Source organism: Erinaceus europaeus, chromosome 17, assembly GCF_950295315.1.
Source record: "Erinaceus europaeus chromosome 17, mEriEur2.1, whole genome shotgun sequence".
NCBI lineage: Eukaryota > Metazoa > Chordata > Mammalia > Eulipotyphla > Erinaceidae > Erinaceus > Erinaceus europaeus.
This window is the reverse complement of record NC_080178.1, coordinates 58,790,987-58,807,552: the sequence shown is the minus strand read 5'-3', so window position 1 is coordinate 58,807,552 and position 16,566 is coordinate 58,790,987. Positions and strand designations below refer to the sequence as shown.

Genomic DNA, 16,566 nt, shown 5'->3' with positions numbered 1-16,566 from the left:
AACACAACAAAGGCAACAAAAGGGAAAACAAAACAAACAAAAAAAGAATTAAAAAAAATAAAAGAATGTGTAGAAGGACTGCGTATGTGCCAAATTTTGAGATAGGGTAGGTGGTAAAGGCAGTGATGCAGGCTGGCGGCCTTCACTGAGTAAGTGATAAGAAGCATAGCTGGTGAGGGTCAGACTGAACTTTTACTGAGAAGGCAGCTTCTGTAACCCTGGCTAGCTTTTGCCCTCCCCAAAAGTGCCCCCCACCCCCCACATTGGTGTATCTTATGCTGAGGTTAAACTTTCCCAGACACAACTATGCAGCAAAGATAACAGTAACTAAGGCAACCAGACCCTGAGCAAGGGGTATAAGTCCCACCCCTTAACGTTTCAGCCTCTGCTTCTATTGTGACACTTTCTGCTCTCAAGCCTGTACCCCCTATATAAGCTTGTACCATCCCTTTGTTTGGCGCCAGAGTTATCAGAAAGATCTGAGCAGGGACCGGGCTGTAGTGCAGCAGGTTGAGCGCACATGGCGCAAAGCGCAAGGACCAGCATAAGGATCCTAGTTCCAGCGCCGGGTCCCCACCTACAGGGGGGTTGTTTCATAAGTGGAGAGGCAGGTCGACAGGTGTCTAACTTTCTCTTCCCCCTCTGCTTTCCCCTCCTTTCTGGATTTCTCTCTGTCCTATCCAGCAACGACAGTGACAACAATAAACAACAAGGGCAACAAAAACGGGGAAAAAATAGCCTCCAGGAGCAGTGAATTCATAGTGCAGGCACCAAGCCCCAGTGATAACCCTGGAGAAAAAAAAAAGAAAGAAAGAAAAAAGAAAAGGAAAGAAAGAAAGAAAAAGAAAAAGATCTGAGCTCTTGGCCTGTGCGTAAATGCATAAATAAAAGGTTCCTTTCTTCTTCCACCCATATTGGCTTCAGTCATCTTCATTATTAATAGAATTCCTTAACATGTCTATGACTTTATGAGGATTATGGTAGTGATCTTTGAGAGGTGGGAGAGTGGGGACACAGAACTTTGGTGGTAGGTTTGGTGTGGAACTACACACTAATTTTATAATCTTGTAACCCACAATTAATCACAAATAAAAATGGTATAAATAAACAGTGAACCAGAGTTACAACATAGATAGGGCTGTACATTTTTAAGGCTTGCAAGTAGCTTGGGTTGCAGTGTTTTGGTGCTACCCTGTGGCCACACCATGACAAGAGTCCTGCATGAAACCCAAATGTCATCAAACTTTAGACAGTATTCAACGTCGATGTTCAGCAGGGAAGCAATTACAGAAGACAGACCTTCCACCTTCTGCATCTCATAATGAACCTGGGTCTATACTCCCATGGGGTTAAAGAGTAGGAAAGCTATCAGGGGAAGGGAATGGGATACGGAATTATGGTGGTGGGAATTGTGTGGAATTGTACCCTTCTTATCCTATGGCATGATCAATGTTTCCATTTTATAAATAAATACATTTTTTTTAAAAAAAGAAAGTATTCAGTTTGGTTTATAGTTTAGTTTTCCAGAGCACTTCTCAACTCTGGCTTATCATGGTACAAGGACAGGGGATTGAATCTAGGACCTGGAAGCCTCAGGCATGAGAGTGTGTTAGCATAACCATTATGCTATCTCCCCTGCCCTGCCCCTTAGTATTCAATTTATAGCTCAATTCAATGCCCAGAAACAGCTGGCTCTGTTGTCAAGAGCAAGACTCACCTGTGTGAATCCCAGGTTCCATCTACCTTGACCTGCAAGTCCCTGCTGCCTGGCATCTCTCTAACTCAGCTCAGTCCACATATGCCTTTTGAGAAAAATGAATACAGGCCCCCAGTGAGGGAAATGCAGCCTACTAAGAAATGTAGAAAGAAAGTGGAACTGGGCACACCTCACTTTACCACAAGTTCTAGATTCAGCTGCTGGGCTGGATCACACTCACCTAAGAGACCAGAGGCTCTCATATTTTGGGAATCCTCTCTGGCCCTCCTAGGAGAACTCTGATTCCTTTGCTATATAGGCAAGCTTGTATGTGTTCTCTTTCTTTCTCTCATTTCTGTATTTCTATATTTATTTATTTCAGAGCAAGTCTCTGCTCAGGTTTCTAGTGGTGTGGGGATTGAATCTGGGAGTCCAGAGTCTCAGGCATGAAAGTTCTTTGTATAACCCTTATTTCATCTCCAGACTTCTGCCATATGCTGCATAAATGAGGAGCTGGATTAAGTTTAAATCAGCCTATTTGTGTTTGTTTGTTTTTAGCACAAATAACCAACAGTTACTTCTCAGAGCTCTGGAGCCAGGAAAGCCTAAATCAAGACTACAGGGTTTGATATCTACGTCCACAGCCTCCTTCCCAAAGGGCTCTTTCTTCTCTGCCTACACCTAGAGCGAAAGGGCAGGTATCCATCTACTTTGGAAGCTAGAGGGGGAACAGTAGTGCTAATTGATAAGTGTGTTTTTCGCTTATTCACAGGCTCCTCTGTGAATACAGTAATTACTATCCTTATTGACCCTGTTCAGAAGGAGCATTGGCTCCAGGCTACCAATATTTTGTCAGATTCTCCTCAAATTGACCATTTCTTTTTTTTTTTGTATTTTTATTATTATCTTGAATGATTTTACAGTTGGAAAAGAAAATCATCAACTTTATATGTGGATAAGGATTGATTACAATTCACTCTTTACACCATATTTTATAAAATCTAAAGTTTGAGTTGCTATATTTTTTGTAGTTATTTTTTTATTTATTTTAAAAAAAGAGACATTGGGGGTCGGGTGGTAGCGCAGCGGGTTAAGCGCACATGGCACAAAGCACAGGACCAGCATAAGGATCCCGGTTTGAGCCCCCACTCCCCATCTGCAGGGGAGTCGATTCACAGGCAGTGAAGCCGGTCTGTAGGTGTCTATCTATCTCTCGACCTCTCTGTCTTCCCCTCCTCTCTCCATTTCTCTCTGTCCTATCCAACAACAACGGCACCAATAACAGTGATAATAACAACTACAACAATGATAAAACAACCAGGGCAACAAAAACAAAAGGGAAAAAATGGCCTCCAGGAGCAGTGGATTCATGGTGCAGGCACTGAGCCCCAGCAATAATCCCGGAGGCAAAAAAAAAAAAGGAGACATTAACAAATACATAGGATAAAAGGGGTACAACTCCACACAATCCCCACCACCAGAACTCCATATCCCATCCCTTCCCCTGATAGCTTTCCTATTCTTTATCCCTCTGGGAGTATGGACCCAAGGAAACTGACCATTTCTTTACATATTTATGGAGGGGGAAAGGACACGGAGAGGAGAGCAAAGGCCAGCTCAGGTTCATGCCTTTGCTGAGAGTCACACACAGGTCTCTGGAAAGCAGGTCCTGTGCTCTGGAACAGAGAGCAATACTCCTGCCCATCACCATTCTCTTTTTTGTTTGTTTTTTGAGATTAGTTTTAATGGACTTAAGTTTTTATGAGTGAAAGAGAGGTACAGAAAGAAGCAAAACCTCAATAATAATTAAAAAAAAAAGCAAAAACTCCATGTGGCACATGCAATGCCAGGATTCTTCCCTGATGTGCATTCTGAGACATGCCCACATTGCGGCGCCAAAGCACTGCAATCCAAGCTGTTTGCAAGACCAGCCTCCAAATGCACAGCTCCAAGTCTGACGTCTCTGGTTCACTTTCATTTCATTTTATTATATTATATTTTATTTACTGGATAGAGACAGCCAGAAATCAAAAGGGAGGGGTTACAGAGAGGGAGAGAGAGGGGCCAGGTGGTGTCACACCTGGTTGAGCGCACACGTTACAATGTACAACGACCTGGGTTCAAGACTGTGGTCCCCACCTGCAGGGGTAGCTTCATGAGCGGTGAAGCAGGGCTGCAGGTCTCTCTCTCTCTCTCTCTCTCTCTCTCTCTCTCTCTCTCTCTTCTTCTCCCTCTCTATCTCCCCTTCCCTCTGGCTGTCTCTATCCAATAAATAAAGATAACTAAAACAAATTGGAGTCGGGGAGTAGCGCAGCGGGTTAAGCCCATGTGGCCCAAAGTGCACGGATCAGCAGAAGGATCGGGTTCGAGCCCCGGGCTCCCCACCTGCAGGGGAGTAGCTTCACAGGCGGTGGAGCAGGTCTGCAGGTGTCTATCTTTCTCTGCCCCTCTTTGTCTTCCCCTCCTCTCTCCATTTCTGTCTTATCCAACAATGACGACATAACAACAATAATAACTACAACAACAATGGAAACAACAAGGGCAACAAAAAGGAAATAAATAAATATTTTTTTAAAAATTAAAAAAAAAAAACAAGAGAGGGAGAGAGACAGATACCTGCAGCACTGCTTTCAGAGCTTTCCCCACCCCCCGTAGGTGGAAACCAGGGGGCTTGAACCTGGGTTCTTGTGCATTGCAACGTGTACCTTCAACCAGGTGTGCCACCACCCCAGCCCCTCTGGTTCACTCTTCTAGGAAGTATCCAGCCAATCAACTTGAACTGTTTTATTATTATTATTATTAATTTCCTTTTTGTTGCCCTTGTTGTTGTAGTTATTATTGTTGTTGATGTCATCGTTGTTGGATAGGACAGAGAGAAATGGAGAGAGGAGGGGAAGACTGAGAGGGGGAGAGAAAGATAGACACCAGCAGACCTGCTTCACCGCCTGTAAAGTGACTCCCCTGCACGTGGGGAGCCCGGGGCTCTAACGGGAATCCTTCTGCCTGTTCTTGCGCTTGAACTTGAACTATTTTTTTTTTTTACAGTTTTTTTTTTTTTTATTAAAGAAAGGATTAATTAACAAAACCATAGGGTGGGAGGGGTACAACTCCACAGAATTCCCGCCACCCAATCTCCATAACCCACCCCCTCCCCTGATAGCTTTCCCATTCTCTATCTCTCTGGGAGCATGGACCCAGGGTCATTGAGGGTTGCAGAAGGTAGAAGGTCTGGCTTCTGTAATTGCTTCCTCGCTGAACATGGGCGTTGACTGGTCGGTCCATACTCCCAGTCTGCCTCTCTCTTTCCCTAGTAGGATGGGTCTCTGGGGAAGCTGAGCTCCAGGACACATTGGTGGGGTCTTCAATCCAGGGAAGTCTGGCCGGCATCCTGATGACACCTGGAACCTGGTGACTGAAAAGAGAGTTAACATACAAAGCCAAACAAATTGTTGAGCAATCATGGACCCAAAGCTTGGAAAAGTGGAGAGGAAGTATTAGGCAGGTACTCACTGCAAACTCTAGTATACTTCTGCTTTCTTACTTTGGTGCCATACTTCAAACTCAGTCAATTTCTGCTTTGCGTTTCTACTTCTTCTTTTTTTTTTTTTTTTTACATGCATAACATTCCCCAGATTCCCATTTAGCAATACAACCCCCACTATTTCATTCATCATTTTTCATGGACATGTATTCTCCCCACCCACCCACCCACCCCAGAGTTTTTTACTTTGGTGTAATACTCCAATTCCATTTCAGGTTCGACTTGTGTTTTCTTTTCTAATCTTGTTTTTCAACTTCGGCCTGAGAGTGAGATCATCCCATATTCATCCTTCTGTTTCTGACTTATTTCACTCAACATGATTTTTTCAAGGTCCATCCAAGATCGGCTGAAAACGGTGAAGTCACCATTTTTTACAGCTGAGTAGTATTCCATTGTGTATATATACCACAACTTGCTCAGCCACTCATCTGTTGTTGGACACCTGGGTTGCTTCCAGGTTTTGGCTATTACAAATTGTGCTGCCAAGAACATATGTGTACACAGATCTTTTTGGATGGATGTGTTGGGTTCCTTAGGATATATCCCCAGGAGGGGAATTCCAGGGTCATAGGGTAGGTCCATTTCTAGCCTTCTGAGAGTTCTCCAGACTGTTCTCCACAGAGGTTGGACCAATTGACATTCCCACCAGCAGTGCAGGAGGGTTCCTTTGACCCCACACCCTCTCCAGCATTTGCTGCTGTTACCTTTTCTGATGTGTGACATTCTCACAGGAGTGAAGTGATATCTCATTGTTGTCTTGATTTGCATTTCTCTGACAATCAGAGACTTGGAGCATTTTTTCATGTGTTTCTCGGCCTTTTGGATCTCTTCTGTGGTGAATATTCTGTCCAATTCCTCCCCCCATTTTTGGATGGGGTTATTTGTTGTCTTGTTGTTGAGTCTGGTAAGCTCTTTATATATGTTGGTTATTAAACTCTTATCTGATGTATGGCATGTAAAGATCTTCTCCCATTCTGTGAGGGGTCTCTTGATTTGGGTAGTGGTTTCTTTTGCTGTGAAGAAGTTTTTTAATTTGATGTAGTCCCATAGGTTTATACTTGCCTTAGTCTTCCTTGTAATTGGATTCGTTTCATTGAAAATGTCTTTAAAATTTATGTGGAAAAAAGTTCTTCCAATATTTTCCTCTAAATATCTGATAGTTTCTGGTCTAACATCCAAGTCCTTGATCCACTTGGAATTTACTTTTGTATTTGGTGAAATACAGTGATTCAGCTTCATTCTTCTGCATGTTTCAACCCATTGTTTCCAACACCATTTGTTGAAGAGACTCTGCTTTCCCCATGTAATAGTCTGGGCCCCTTTGTCAAAGATTAGATGTCCATAGGTGTGGGGCCTCATTTCTGGGCTCTCAATTCTATTCCACTGGTCAGTGTGTCTGTTCATGTTCCAGTACCAAGCAGTTTTGATGACAATGGCCCTATAATATAGTTTGAGATCTGGCAGTGTGATGCCTCCGGTTCTGTTCTTTTTTCTCAAGATTGTTTTGGCAATTCTAGGTCTTTTCTGGTTCCAGATAAACATTTGTAGCATTTGTTCTCCTAAAAAATGTGCTTGGGATCTTGATGGGGATAGCATTAAATTTGTAGATGGCTCTGGGTAATATATTCATTTTGATGATGTTAATTCTTCCAACCCATGAGCATGGAATATCTTTCCACTTCTTTGTGTCTTTTTCAATTTCTTTGAGTAGTGACTCATAATTTTCAGTATACAAGTCTTTCACTTCTTTGGTTAGGTTTATTCCTAGATATTTTATTGTTTTTGTTGCTATAGAAAAAGGAACTGATTTCTGGATTTCAATTTCTTCTAACTTAGTGTTTGCATAGAGGAATGCCACTGACTTTTGAATGTTAATTTTATAGCCTGATACATTACTGTATTGCCTGATGATTTCCAAAAGCTTCTTGCTAGATTCCTTAGGTTTTTCCATGTATACTATCATGTCATCTGCAAATAAGGAGAGTTTGACTTCTTCTCTTCCAATCTGTATTCCTTTAATTCCTTGCTCCTGCCTGATTGCTATGGCAAGAACTTCCAACACTATGTTGAATAGTAATGGTGATAGTGGGCAGCCCTGTCTAGTACCTGATCTGAGGGGAAATGCTTCCAGTTTTTCACCATTGAGTATGATGTTGGCTGTAGGTTTGCTATATATAGACTCCACTATCTTCAGGAATTTTCCATCTATTCCTATTTTTTGTAGTGTTTTGATCATAAAGGGATGTTGCATTTTGTCAAAGGCTTTCTCTGCATCTATTGATATGACCATGTGGTTTTTGGTCTTGCTTTTGTTGATGTGGTGGATCACATTGATTGATTTACGTATATTAAACCAACCTTGCATGCCTGGGATAAACCCCACTTGGTCATGATGAACAATCTTTTTGATATACTGCTGTATCCGGTTGGCTAGAATTTTGTTCAATATTTTTGCATCTATGTTCATCAGAGATATTGGTCTGTAGTTTTCTTTTTTGGTTGTGTCCCTGTCTGCTTTTGGTATCAGGGTGATGTTGGCTTCATAGAAGCTGGCAGGGAGTATTCCAGTGTCTTCAATCTTCTGGAAGACTTTTAAAAGTAGAGGTATTAGTTCTTCTTTGAAAGTTTTGTAGAATTCATTTGTAAAACCATCTGGTCCAGGACTTTTATTTTTGGGAAGATTTTTGATAACTGTTTCAATTTCATTAGCTGTGATGGGCCTGTTCATGTTATCCACTTCCTCTTTACTTAGTTTTGGAAGTTGGTAGGTATCTAGGAAATCATTCATTTCTTCCAGGTTCTCTAACTTGGTGGCATATAGTTGTTCATAGAAGCCTCGCATGATATGTTGAATTTCTGCAGTGTCTGTTGTGATATCTCCTCTTTCATTTACTATCCGATTTATTTGGGTCTTCTCCCTTTTTTGTTTTGTGAGTCTGGCTAAAGGTTTGTCGATTTTGTTTACTCTTTCGAAGAACCAACATTTACTTTCATTGATCTTTTCTATGGTTTTCCTATTCTCAATGTTATTTATTTCTGCCCTAACTTTAGTAATTTCTGTCCTTCTGGTTGCTTTAGGGTTCCTTTGTTGTTCTTCTTCTAGGTCTTTAAGATGTGCAATCAGGCTGTTTATTTGTGCCTTTTCTTGTTTCCTAATGTGTGCTTGTATAGCTATGAACTTCCCTCTTAGGACTGCTTTAGCTGTGTCCCAAATATTTTGATAGCTTGTGTCTTCATTTTCATTGAACTCTCGAAACATTTTGATTTCTTCCTTGATTTCCTCTTTGACCCAGAAGTTGTTAAGAAGTGTACTGTTGAGCTTCCACATTTTGGGACTGTTACTAATCTTTTGTTGATTGTTAAGTGTTAGTTTCATTCCACTGTGGTCTGAGAAGATGCTTGGGATGATTTCAGTGCTCTTGAATAGGCTGATGCTGTCTTTGTGGCCTAACATATGGTCTATCCTTGAGAATGATCCATGTGGATTTGAGTAAAATGTATATTCCAGTTTCTTGGGATGAATGACTCTGAAAATGTCCAATAGTTCTAGTTTATCTATCTCTTCATTTAGCTCCCTTATGTCTTTACTGATTTTCTTCCTGGATGATCTGTCAAGTTGAGAGAGTGGGGTGTTGAAGTCCCCTACTATGATTGTGTTACTGTTAATATATTGCTGTAGCTCTTTCAGTAGAAGTTTGATGTATTTAGATGGCTTCTCATTGGGTGCATAGATATTAATAATTGTTAAGTCCTCTTGATTGACTGATCCTCTGAGCATTAAGTAGTGTCCATTCCTATCTTTTTTAATCTTATCTATTTTAAAGTCTATCATGTCAGATATGAGAATAGCTGTTCCTGCCCTTTTTTGTGGGCCATTGGCTTGAATGATAGTTTTCCATCCTTTCACTTTAAGTCTGTGTTTGTCTTGTTGAGTTAGGTGAGTTTCCTGTAGACAACATATTGTTGGGTTGTGTTTTCTGATCCATCTTCCTACTCTGTGTCTTTTAATAGGTGAATTCAGGCCATTGACATTTATTGATATCAAAGATTGAAGATATTTTAACACCATTCTTGTAGAGTTTTAGAGTGTTTTGATATATGTTCTATTTGTGGTGGTCTGGTTGTTTATAGGAAACCTTTCAGAACTTCTTTCAAGGCAGGCTTGGTGATGGTTGCTTCCTTCAACTGTTGCTTGTCTGAGAAGGTTTTGATGCTTCCATCTAGTCTGAATGACAATCTAGCAGGATATAGTATTCTTGGCTGAAAGCCTTTCTCATTGAGCACTCGATAGATATCTTGCCATTCTCTTCTGGCCTGTAGTGTTTGTATGGAGAAGTCTGCTGCTAATCTTATGGGTTTTCCTTTGTAGGTGACTCTTTGTTTTTCTCTTGCAGCCTTGAGGATCCTTTCTTTATCCTTATTCCTTTCCATTCTAAGTATGACATGTCTTGGTGTCTTTAGGTCTGGGTTAATTCTGTTTGGGACCCTCTGGGCTTCTTGAATCTTTATGTCTTTGGTGTTGTCTAGACTAGAGAAATTTTCAGCTATTATGGCCTGGAGAACGCTTTCTTCCTCCCCTTCTCTTTCTTCCTCTGGTAAGCCAATAATGCGTATATTGTTTCTTTTGAAGTCATCCCATAGGACTCTGTTGTTGTTTTCAGCATCTCTTAATCTCTTTTTGAGATCTCTTACTTCTTTTTTAGTTGTCTCTAATTCATCCTCAATCTTGCTAATTCTGTCTTCAGCCTCATTGATTCTATTCTCTCTGCCCTCTACTGCTTTCTGGAGTTCATCTATTTTGTTGCCCTGCTCTGATACTGTTTTAGCTTGTTCAGCTAGTTGCCTTCTTAGCTCAGCAATTTCAGCTTTCAGCTCTCTAATAACCATTAGATTATTAGAATTTTCTTCCATATTCTCATTTGTTGTTCCTGCAGTTCTGATTACAATTTTTTCAAATTCTTTACTCACTCCTGTTATTATTTCCTTAGCTAATGTTTGGATGTTGAACTCGTTGTTTTGTGCTTCGCCCTCTGGAGGTCTTTTAGCTGGACTCTTGTCCTGGTTCGAGTCTCCATTATTTTTTCTTGTTGTTTTAACCATTTTATATAAGTTAACAGTTTTTTCAATCCCTGAGTTGGAGTTCAGTGGTGTAAAAGCCTTTTTTTTTTTTTCCCCTGTAGGCTATGGTAGCCTGAGGGCTTTTAAACTATCAATAGGCTTCTTGGCTTAATCAATGACTCCTGACCGAGAGATAAAGCAGGGTGTGGCAGAGATAATCCAGTGGTTATGCAAAGAGACTTTCACAGCCCTTCAGCTATGCCACCGAGGTATAGGTCTTCTCCTGAGTTTCCCGGTTAGATCTCTGTGCCCTGGTGTCCCTCCCTGTTGCTGCTCCAGATTCTGAGGGTAGTAGCAATGGAGACTCAGAGTTGTACTTGGTGAGTCTCTGGGGAGTCCTTTCCTCCCTTCAGCTGTCCCCTTGTTGGTGGAGCAGACTGGAGGTGGTGTCTCCACTGACAAACTGTCCAACTGTTAGCAGTCACTTAATCTCTCCTTAGGCCCCTCTCTCCTCTCTGTCACCAGCCACGCGTGTTTGTACTCACGGGTGATTTACTGGGTTTCTGTGGTCATTCTAGTCCTGTCTTGTTTTCGGTCCGGGTGGTCTCCTTTGGTATTCCTAGTTGATCCAGGAGAGGAGAGGAGAGGAGAGAAAGCGATCTGCTGCTCCTCGAACTTGAACTATTTTTAAAAGCTTTCCTTCTGTGGTCCAGGAGGTGGCACAGAGGATTAAGCATTGGATTCTCAACCATGAGGTCCCAGAGTTTGATCCCCAGCAGCACATGTACCAGAGTAACGTCTGGTTCTTTGTCTCCTATCCTTCTCATGAATAAATAAATAAATTCTTTAAAAAAAAAAAGAGAGATTTTTTTTAAAAAAGCTTTCCCTCATGGTAAGATTTGCGTCCCTGTGCCTCAGGGTTCCATCCCCACTCACCCAGTGCTGCCCTCATGCTTTCTCTTCTCTATCTCTCTGTCTCTGGTGTAACTCTCTCTCTGTCTCCTCTCTCTACATACACACATTTCACTACATACAAGTGAGCTGGAATTTGAACCCAAAATTCAGATATAACCTGACATGGTGACAATACTTTCATGTTCACTGCTTTAAGCTTCACAACCACCTCATGAAGTAGCTCTCCCGGGTTTCTCTGAAAATGCCCCGAGCTCCCTTATACCCCAGAAGCAGCAGCAGGGCCAACAGAATAGCTCAACTGAATAATGCAACTGCTGTGCCATGTGTACCAGCACTGAGCCCCTGAAATAACCCTGGAGGCAAAAAAAAAAAAAGTATTTTGCATAATCATTATGGTGTCTTCCCCAGCCCTGAACTGTGGGGAGCCACATGAGCCCTCAAGGTTGCTATTGGCATGGCCATAGAGTCTTTGTTCACAGAAGACCTTGCTTAAAAGATAAGTTTCTGTTAGAGTCTTTGTTCACAGATGGGCTTGCTTAAAAGATAAGTTTCTGTCTCCCAACTCCCCATGAATCACCCAGGACCTTCCAGATAACCTGATCACCATGGCAACACACCACTTCAATCAACAGTCCCCAGCTGCTAACTCCCCCCTTGCCCCACCTTAAAAACAGCACCTTGGGTGCTAATAAACAGACTTGATCAGAATCCTGTCTTGTCTCATTTCTCTCACTTCTCTTGTCCTCTCCCTCTTGTCCTTGTCCTCACTCCTTCTCCTAGGTTAACCCACGTTGAAGGTCCCGCGGGACGGGACGGGACACTGAACTTCGTTGTTCCTCATGCCATTGCCCTGCAATTCCTCTTTCCTCATAGAAGAAGTCAGAGACTTTGAGGGGCCACTTCCAGCTTTTCCAGCTTCATTTTCTTACTCTCTCTTCTTTAAACCACTGCTCCAGCCATCCTCTCCACTCCCCAGTAAACCAGAAACCAGCTTTGCTCTCATGTTTCCTGGCTTCTTTCTCTCCTTTCTTTTTTAATACTGCATTTCTTTTAATAATTTTATTTTACTTATTTAGGACAGAGACAGAATTAAGAGGGAAGGAGGAGACAGGCAGAGAGAGAGAGAGAGAGAGAGAGAGACCGACCGACCTGCAGCACTGCTTCACCACTCCTGCAGCTTCCCCCTTGCAGGTGGGGACCAGGTGCTTGAACATAGACCCTTGTTCATTGTTAACATGTGGGCTTGACCAGGTGGCCCTTGTGTCCTGGCTTCTCCAATACTGTTGCCTAGTGCACATAACTTATTCCTCATGACTGTAAACCAATTCCATTGAACTGAATGACTTTTTTTTTATTATTATTTTAACTAAATTACTTTCAACATGTCCTTTTAAACTAAAGCCTCCCCACGGCTCCCAGCTGTGAATAGAATAAATCTCATTTAGGTATTTCATTACATCAACAGTTTGCACTTTCATTTATCAGGTCATTTGTGGCAACCACACCAACAGCAACATGAGGACAGGACTGGGGATTATTTCTGGATCTTCATGATTTAGCACAAGGCCTGGCACCATAAACATCTGCCAACAAGGATTAAATAAATGAATGAACGCTCAACGAAAAACACTTTTTTTAAAAAAAATTTTCTTTATTATACTTATTTACTTATTCCCTTTTTTTGCCCTTGTTGTTTTTATTGTGCTTTTTTTTTTTTTTTCTCCTCCAGGGTTATTGCTGGGCTCGGTGCCTGCACCATGAATCCACCGCTCCTGGAGGCCATTTCCCCCCTTTTTGTTGCCCTAATTGTTGTAGCCTCGTTGTGGTTATTATTGCCATTGTTGACGTTGCTTTGTTGTTGGATAGGACAGAGAGAAATGGAGAGAGGAGGGGAAGACAGAGAGAGAGGGGGAGAGAAAGATAGACACCTGCAGACCTGCTTCACCGCCTGTGAAGCGACTCCCCTGCAGGTGGGGAGCCGGGGGCTCGAACCGGGATCCTTACACCGGTCCCTGCGCTTTGCGCCACGTGCGCTTAACCCACTGCGCCACCGCCCGACCCCCTTTATTGTGCTTTCTTAAACATTTCTTTTTCCAAAATATATTTTTTAATTTTAATTTTATTTTTGAGAGAGATGAAGGGAGAGAGAAACACACACAGAGAGAAACACCAGAGCACTGCTCAGCTCTGGCTTATGGTGGTGGGGGGATTGAACCTGGAACTTGAGAGCCTCAGGCATGAGAGTCTGTTTGCATAACCATTATGCTGTCTCCCCCCGCCCTGTGCTATTGTTATTGATGTTGTCATTGTTGGATAGAACAGAGAGAAATGGAGGGGGGGGGAAGACAGAGAGGGGGAGATAAAGATAGACACATGCAGACCTGCTTCACAGCCTGTGAAGGGATGCCCCTGCAGGTGGGGAACCAGGGGCTCGAACCTGTATCCTTACGCTTTGTGCCACGTGTGCTTAACCGCTGCACTACCGCCCGACTCCCCCCAAAACACTAACATGAAGTAACACCCCAAAATAGATGTTTTAAGTGGTCTCCTAATATTGTCTATTTATGATCATTCTTTCCCTTGATTCAACCTAATCAACATAGCGGTTGAATGTAAAAGACAGAGTCGGACAGTAGCACAGCAGGTTAAAAGTACGTGGCGCGAAGCCCAAGGACCTGAGTGAGGATCCCGGTTCCAGCCCCAGGCTCCCCACCTACAGGGGAGTCGCTTCACAAGCGGTGAAGCAGGTCTGCAGGTGTCTTTCTCTCCCCCTTTCTGTCTTCCCCTCCTCTCTCCATTTCTCTGTCCTATCCAACAATGACGACAACAATAACTACAACAATAAAACAACAAGGGCAACAAAAGGGAAAATAAATAAACACATAAAAAATTTAAAAAAAAAGAAAATAAAAGATTCTGGGGGGAGGGGAGAGTACAAGCCCTGGAAAAGGATGACAGAGGACCTAGTGGGGATTGTATTGTTATGTGGAAAACTGAGAAATGTTATGCATGTACAGATTATTGTATTTACTGGCAACTGTAAAATATTAATCCCCAATAAAGGGGGAAAAAAAGCAAGAAATTTGAAAAACTAAAAACAAACAACAAAACCCATAGCTGTTGATATTCTTACCTAGCTGGGTATCCTTGCCAGTCCCTAGTTAAATTTCAGGGGGAAAAAAATTCCCCAATTTGTGGGGTATTCCTGGTTACTTTCAAATCATGAAAAGCATGAAAGCCAAAAGTAAGACAAAGACTCCATAATGGTTATGCAAAAAGATATTCATGCTTGTCGCACCAAAGGTCCTAGTTTCAGTCCCCAGCATTACCATAAACCAGAGCTGAGCAGTGTTTTGGTGAAAATAAGTAGCAAAATAAATAAATAGGGAGTCCAGCGGTAGAGCAGCGGGTTAAGTGCAGGTGGCAATCCAACAATGACAACAATAATAACTACAACAATAAGAAAAACAAGGGCAACAAAAGGGAATACATAAATAAAAACTAATAAATAAATAGTGGTCCTGGAGGTGGCGCAACGGATAAAGCATTGGATCTCAAGCATGAGGTTCTGAGTTCAATCCCCGGCAGCACATGTACCAGAGTGATATCTGGTTCTTTCTTTCTCTCCTATCTTTCACATTAATAAATTTAAAAAAATGTTTATTTTTTACATCTATTTCCCCTTTTGTTGCCCTTGTTGTTTTTTACTGTTGTTGTAATTATTATTGTTGTTGTTACTGATGTCATTGTTGTTAGATAGGACAGAGAGAAATGGAGAGAGGAGGGGAAGACAGAGAGAAAGATAGACAGCTGCAGACCTGCTTCACTGCTTGTGAAGCGACTCCCCTGCAGGTGGGGAGCCGGGGGCTCGAACTGGGATCCTTACCCCGTCCTTGGGCTTTGTGCCACGTGCGCTTAACCCACTGCACTATCGCCCGACTCCCAATAAATACAATCTTTAAAAAAAAAAAAGAGAAATAAATATTTTGAAAAGAACACAAAAGGACTAAAGATGGCCCTTTGCAATGAAAAAAGCAGGATCCATGTCTGACAGCCCTATAGGCCTCCGAGATTTAGATGACTAGGCGGCTTTATCCTGGTCAAGTCACCTCATGAGATACTGGGAGAAGAACAAACTCATAGATCTACGTTAGTGAATACAATTTTTTTTTTTTTTGGAAAAATGTACAAACTGGCTTTTATCAGGGAGAATAGAAAGTATATGTTCACTGACATGGGATTGTTGGGTACCTTTGAGAGTCCATAACAAAGCAGGAATCTTAAACTACAAACTTTTTTTTCTCCTTAGAACAGACTCTTGGAAGAGAAATTCTAGGGGCCAGGTGATGTTGGGTGTAGCTAGTTGAGTGCACAGAAAACCATGAGCAAGGACCTGGGTTCAAGTTCCTGGTCCCCATCTGGATGGTGGAGAAGCAGCGCTGCAGGTGTGTCTCTCTCCCACTTGGTGTTCAGGAATCGTGGTTGCTGTGTATTTGATGTTCACAAAGTTTTGAAAACAAGTAGGTAGGAGAACTTAATGGTTTACATCCTTGTAAGAACAATTAAGCCACCTAAAGCTAACAATTATGCTGCCACTTTAGGAATTGCAAAGAATATTTTAGTACAGTGGAATCCCAGAAACTGCTAACATGGTGTTATTTTTATGTGGAATAAAATCTGGAATCGCTGAGGTCTGAGAGGAATAAGAAATGAAAACCACAAAGCGCAAGGATGGGCTTAAGGATCTCGGTTCGAGCCCCCCCACCTGCAGGGGAGTCGCTTCGCAGGCGGTGAAGCAGGTCTGGAGGTGTCTATCTTTCTCTCCCCCTCTCTGTCTTCCCCTCCTCTTTCCATTTCTCTCTGTCCTATTCAACAACAACGACAACAACAATAACTACAATAATCAAAAACAAGGGCAACAAAAGGGAATAAATAAAAAAAGAAAAAAAATGAAAACCAGATTTACCCTTGCAAACCAGGATTCAGACATCTCATGACCTGACTAAAGTTAGTGAAGTTCATCCTCCTGAACACCAGAGGGCGAAGCAGCAAGGAAATGAATGAAAGTGTCGCCTGACTACATTTCCCAGAAGGACACTACGTGTGACCCCCCCAGAATTCTCAGCGGCCAAGCTATTGTGAGGCTCTCTGAGGGACTTGTCTCCCCTGACCTAAGCGCTTATAGTGGCTGTCAGCTATGTAGGAGTGCTCTGCTTTGTACTGTGCCCAGTAACCTGACCACGGAGTCAGAAGACTCTCATACGTGGTCCAGATTCCTGGAGCGGTAGCAGAGTTCACGGCTTGGCTGGAGCGTCTGGGAGACGCGGAGCTGCTCAGAGTCATGCTGCGCTCCGGA

The 16,566-nt window shown here is 42.4% G+C and overlaps 1 long non-coding RNA gene across 1 annotated transcript in view; it reads right to left on the bottom strand.

Annotated features, from left to right (window-relative positions):
• Positions 1-16,565, bottom strand: part of LOC132533881 (uncharacterized) — an 18,488-nt gene extending 1,923 nt beyond the window's left edge. The window contains exon 1 of the long non-coding RNA XR_009545630.1: positions 16,445-16,565. This is a non-coding gene — a long non-coding RNA (uncharacterized LOC132533881). The remainder of the gene's footprint in view (positions 1-16,444) is intronic.
• Position 16,566: the final 1 nt, after the last annotated feature.